Consider the following 7,098-nt stretch of genomic DNA (forward strand, 5'->3'; position numbering starts at 1 on the left):
GGCTATGCTTGGTAGCCATGATAAAGGAATGATTATTAAATAATCATCCCTTATCTCGCGTTTGGTTCATTTTTAATTTATTCTCCAGGCCCTTGATTATGATTGAAAACCCGCACTATTCATGTTATTTGTGTGATTAAATATCCCTCATCAAAAGGTGTGATAATGTATAATTCTCGAATAATGATCATGATAAGATTGTATATTGACCATAATACCCTTGAATTGTCTTCTTCAATATAATATGAAAATTAAAATTAGTGAAAATTTAATAATTAATATAATATTTAAATTTTTAGTATATTTTTTGATAAATTAATTTCATATATTTATATTATTTTCAATCATTTTAAAGAAAATAAATTGTAATGTAAATCTATCTTAAATTAAATTTTTATAAATTTGTAATCTTGTTAATTAATTCTTTTATGAAAATAAATATATTTAAATTAATTTTAATAAATGTAAATTATAATTACAAATATTTAATTATCGATCCAATTATTTTAAAAATATATATTTAATTAGAACTTGGGGCATTTTGGTCATTACAATAAAATTTACAAAATTAATCCATCATTTTAAAATCATACCAAACACCATGTAATTTATCCCACCATACTATTAATCCATATCTCTCATTTTTTAATCACTCTAATTACTAATCATTTACTTATCTCATCACACGTAACAAACAGAGCCTAAAAGTTTAAAATCATAAAATCACTTAATAAATTAAATTAGGCTTTAAAAATGCCTAAAACTTATAAATCATTTTAAAATGCCACTTTCTTGACTTGAAATAAAATACAACATTTTAAAATCTCCTAAATCGTCGCCGGTCTCCTTTCCTCGATCCCGCATCGAATATTCGCCTGAAACATGAAACTCGAGAAAATATTTTAACGTGCATCAAAAAAAGATATAATAATTTAAAATAATGCAAATCATTAATCGTGCATTGCCAAAAATCATTTTAAAATTAAATAAATAATTTAGAAATTTAAATAAATGCATAAGTTTTACGTGTACTGATTTTGGGTTCTACAAATGTGTCTTGCCATTATTATGTATAAATGAAACGACCTCGACATTTTTTTTATAAATCGTAAACTCTAAAATTACTAATTAAAATAACTTAACATTTTTATAAATCATAATTAATCAACCTTTGAAATCTCAAGTGCGTAAAATAAATCTCTAAATCGTCAACTAACAAAAAAATCATACGTCGTCCTTCCTAGAAGATCAACTAACATTAAAATAAAGCATAAAAATATCTCTACTAAAATCATTAACAATAAATATTTTAAATCTTTTATCTAACAAGTTAGCGCGGAAACATAAAGGTCCCTCGAGAGTGTACTGCTGTAAGTGTAATTAATTATCCGGTAATTTGGCATAATTAGAATAATTATTGAGTTGTAAATTAAAATAATTATTTATGCCAAATAAATTCAAGAAGTGTGTTAAAAATATGTATTTTAGAATACTGGAGAATTTAACGATATAAAATACATATAGAGTTTAAACAACACGTGAGAGCAAAATAAATACAGACCGGGATAAATGGGCTTGAGTTACTATTTTAGTAACCAAATACACAATATATAAATATACATATACATACACACATAACTTACGTGAAGTGAGAGAAGGAAGAAAGGGAAAAAGAAAGAAAGAAGAAACCCAATTCCCGCAACCCTTGGAGCAACTGCGGGAAAGTTGCGATATCTCCTTCGTCCGATGTCGAAATCTCGATCGGTGTGAGGGGTTGTCTTCCTTACATCAGTACCTTCGTTTTGAGCCATAAAACACAAATTTGAGCGAGGAAGCGAGCAGATCGAAGCTCCATTTCGTGAGCCCTGTTTCTGTGCAGTATTTTGGTGAGTTCAATTCTTGTGCTTCTGAAATTTGAAGTTTTGCGTATCGTGCGTTAAGAATCTCGACTTGTGGTTCAAAAAGAATTTGTAGCTCTATTTGTTAGCTTTCTATAGCCATTAGAATCATCTAATTTTGATAAGAAACGGATTTGTTATGATTTTTCTACCAAATGTGACAAAATCGAATTCTGCAACTGTACTGTGCAGGAAACCTACTGTAATTCGAGTTTTTGTCAATTATTCGCTCGGATTCTGGACTTGTGATTCAAATAAGAGTTGTAGAGCTATGTGTTGTCTTCATAAGGATATAAGATTCGTTAAATTCCAATAAGAATTGAGCAAGTTATGCTTGTTTTTCTGGATGTAAGATTGTTTATATTTTGTATATTCTTTCTTTCTTTCTTTTCATTTAGCTAACTTCTTTTANAGCGTGGCTCTGCCGATTGTTCTAAATGCAATATTATGATTTAATATTAACATCTAACAATCTAATATTTACTTTATCGCAACTAACTTTTATTTTTCGCATTTAACTTTTACTTTACTGCAACTAACTTTTACTTTCCCGCAACTAAATTATATTTTTCGCATCTAAATTTTAATTTACCGCAACTAACTTATTAAATCATATATTTCATTTAGGCAATAGCGTGGCTTTGTCGGTTGTTCTAAATGAAATATAAAGATTTAATTTAAAATTTACTTTATGCAATTATATATTTATATTGTTAAATATATAATCATAGGTACCATATATAAAATATCGGTTAATTCGGTATTTTCTATAGTGGGAACTATATTATATTATGTGTGTGTTTAAATATTTATTTTTCTTCGAACCATTATTTATAGTGGTTTCCTTTGTTATAATTTTAGTTAAACAATATTACATAAACCAAGAATAAATATTCGAGCCTTGACAAATTTATAATTTGTAAACTTCATTCTTTCATTTGGTAATTTATAAATTAATAAATTTAAACTTAAAATAACCTCTCTGTGGATCGATCTCGTACTTACAAAACATATTACTTGCAGACAACCTACAATTGGGTGAATTATAATTTAAGTAGTAGCAAGTTTTTGGTGCTGTTGTCGGGGAGGTATAAATTAAGTTTACATTTGTCATTTATGTTTTATTCATAAGTATTGTGTTGTTTTTACTTGTATGAGTGTTTAGAGTCGTAAAAAAAGTGGTAGACTTATTCGAGTATCTGAAAATAATTTAAGCATGGATGATAATTCTAATAATCAATATAATGATAATAATAATAATAATCAACAACATGATCAATTAAGAACACTTAGGCACTATTTGAACCCTATTAGAACTAGTGCTCCATCTTGTTTAGTTTTTCCTCCTGATGCATCTAGTTTCAACTTTAAACTTCAAATTATTCAACTTTTACCAAATTTTCATAGATTAAATTCCGAAAATCCATATTTACATCTAAGAGAATTTGAGGAAGTTTGTAACACTTATAATGATCAAAATTGTAGCATGCATATAGTTCGATTAAAGCTTTTCCATTTTTTATTTAAAAGACAAAGCTAAAACATGGCTATGAAATTTGAGATAACTTTTACTTTACTGAAACTAACTTTTACTTTCCCGCAACTAAATTTTATTTTTCGCATCTAAATTTTAATTTACCGCAACTAACTTATTAAATCATATATTTCATTTAGTCAATAGCGTGGCTTTGCCGGTTGTTGTAAATGAAATATAATGATTTAATTTAAATTTTACTTTTTGCAATTACATATTTATGTAGTTATATATATTGTCATAGGTACCATATATAAAATATCGGTTAATTTGGTATTTTCTATAGTGGGAACTATATTATATTATGTGTGTATTTAAATATTTAATTTTCTTGAAACCATTATTTATGGTGGTTTCCTTTGTTTTAATTTTAGTTAAACAAAATTACATCAACCAAGAATAAATATTTGAGCCTTGACAAATTTATAATTTGTAAAATTCATTCTTTCATTTGGTAATTTATAAATTAATAAATTTAAATTTAAAATAACCTCTCTGTGGATCGATCTCGTACTTACAAAACATATTACTTGCAGACAACCTACACTTGGGTGAATTATAATTTTATTAGTAACAAGTTTTTGGTGCCGTTGTCGCGGAGGTATAAATTAAGTTTACATTGTCATTTAAGTTTTATTCATAAGTATTGTGTTGTTTTTACTTGTATGAGTGTTTGGAGTCGTAAAAAAAGTGGTAAATTTATTCGAGTATCTGAAAATAATTTAAACATGGATGATAATTCTAATAATCAAGATAATGATAATAATAATTATAATCAAGAACATGATCAATTAAGAACACTTAGGTACTATTTGAACCCTATTAGAACTAGTGCTCCATCTTGTTTAATTTTTCCTCCTGATGTATCTAATTTCAACTTTAAACTTCAAATTATTCATCTTTTACCAAATTTAATGGATTAAATTCCGAAAATCCATATTTACATTTAAGAGAATTTGAGGAAGTTTGTAACATTTATAATGATCATAATTGTAGCATGGATATAGTTCGATTAAAGCTTTTCTATTTTTTATTTAAAAGATAAAGTTAAAACATGGCTATGAAATTTGAGATAACTTTTACTTTACTATAACTAACTTTTACTTTCCCGCAACTAAATTTTATTTTTCGTATCTAAATTTTAATTTACCGCAACTAACTTATTAAACCATATATTTCATTTAGTCAATAACGTGACTTTGCCGGTTGTTCTAAATGAAATATAATGATTTAATTTAAATTTTACTTTATGCAATTATATATTTATGTAGTTATATATATAGTCGTAGGTACCATATATAAATATCGGTTAATTCGGTATTTTCTATAGTGGGAACTATATTATATTATGTGTGTATTTAAATATTTAATTTTCTTGGAACCATTATTTATGGTGGTTTCCTTTGTTTTAATTTTAGTTAAACTAAATTACATCAACCAAGAATAAATATTTGAGCCTTGACAAATTTATAATTTGTAAACTTCATTCTTTCATTTGGTAATTTATAAATTAATAAATTTAAACTTAAAATAACCTCTCTGTGGATCGATCTCGTACTTACAAAACATATTACTTGCAGACAACCTACACTTGGGTGAATTATAATTTAAGTAGTAGCAAGTTTTTGGTGCCGTTGTCGGGGAGGTATAAATTAAGTTTACGTTGTCATTTATGTTTTATTTATAAGTATTGTGTTGTTTTTAATTGTATGAGTGTTTGGAGTCGTAAAAAAAGTGGTAAACTTATTCGAGTATCTGAAAATAATTTAAACATAGATGATAATTCTAATAATCAAGATAATTCTAATAATAATAATAATAATCAAGAACATGATCAATTAAGAACACTTAGGCACTATTTGAACCCTATTAGAACTAGTGCTCCATCTTGTTTAGTTTTTCCTCCTGATGCATCTAATTTCAACTTTAAACTTCAAATTATTAATCTTTTGCCAAATTTTCATGGATTAGATTCCGAAAATCCATATTTACATCTAAGAAAATTTGGGGAAGTTTGTAACACTTATAATGATCAAAATTGTAGCATGTATCTAGTTCGATTAAAGCTTTTCCATTTTTTATTTAAAAGATAAAGCTAAAACATGGCTATGAAATTTGAGATAACTTTTACTTTACTGCAACTCACTTTTACTTTCCCGCAACTAAATTTTATTTTTCGCATCTAAATTTTAATTTACCGCAACTAACTTATTAAATCATATATTTCATTTAGTCAATAGCGTGGCTTTGCCGGTTGTTCTAAATGAAATATAATGATTTAATTTAAATTTTACTTTATGCAATTATATATTTATGTAGTTATATATATAGTCATAGGTAGATATATAAAATATCGGTTAATTCGGTATTTTCTATAGTGGGAACTATATTATATTATGTGTGTCTTTAAATATTTAATTTTCTTGGAACCATTATTTATGGTGGTTTCTTTTGTTTTAATTTTAGTTAAACAAAATTACATCAACCAAGAATAAATATTTGAGCTTTGACAAATTTATAATTTGTAAACTTCATTCTTTCATTTGGTAATTTATAAATTATTAAATTTAAACTTAAAATAACCTTTCTGTGGATCTATCTCGTACTTACAAAACATATTATTTGCAAACAACCTACACTTGTGTGAATTATAATTTAAGTAGTAGCAAGTTTTTGGTGTCGTTGTCGGGGAGGTATAAATTAAGTTTACATTTGTCATTTATGTTTTATTCATAAGTATTGTGTTGTTTTTACTTGTATGAGTGTTTAGAGTCGTAAAAAAAGTGGTAGACTTATTCGAGTATCTGTAAATAATTTAAACATGGATGATAATTCTAATAATCAAGATAATGATAATCATAATAATAATCAAGAACATGATCAATTAAGAACACTTAGGCACTATTTGAACCCTATTAGAACTAGTGTTCCATCTTGTTTAGTTTTTCCCCCTGATGCATCTAATTTCAACTTTAAACTTGAAATTATTCAACTTTTACTAAATTTTCATGGATTAGATTCCGAAAATCCATATTTACATCTAAGAGAATTTGAGGAAGTTTGTAACACTTATAATGATAAAAATTGTAGCATTGATATTGTTGAGGATCGGATTGAGTTTAGAAGGGGGGGTTTGAATAAACTCAATGGCAAACTAAATCGATTTTTCAGAATGATGTGTTAGAGTTCTGTTAGAGATACTAGAAGATTCTTGTTCAAGTTTAAAGACCAGCAGATCACAAGATAATGTGCGGAAACGATCTGTTGGTTAGTGGGCGAAAAATAGTGAAACAGAAAAGCAGTAGATGGCACAAGGTTTGTTTCTGGAAGTTCGAAGATGAATCTTCTACGTCTCCTCTTCTTCTGTTTCCAGAAGGTATCACTAAAAGACTTTGGTGAATACAGTATAACAATTGTACACACCCACTTCAACAGAACTTACCCTTCGCCTACTGAAACTCTTAGTTTTACAACTCAACTACTTGAAAGATCTTAAGTTCTGGAAAGAACTCTTTTCCAGTTACAAATTCTTCTATTAATGAAGTGAATAGCTTAAGAAGAGATAAAGAAAATAGCTAGCACAAAATGATCTCAAATGATCAAGTGTATGCAATGAAGCGTGTGCTGCTTTTTCAGTGTTGAGCTTTTGAGATAACTGAGAGTTCT

Source organism: Primulina huaijiensis, chromosome 9 (genome assembly GCF_012295235.1).
Source record: "Primulina huaijiensis isolate GDHJ02 chromosome 9, ASM1229523v2, whole genome shotgun sequence".
Taxonomy (NCBI): Eukaryota; Viridiplantae; Streptophyta; class Magnoliopsida; order Lamiales; family Gesneriaceae; genus Primulina; species Primulina huaijiensis.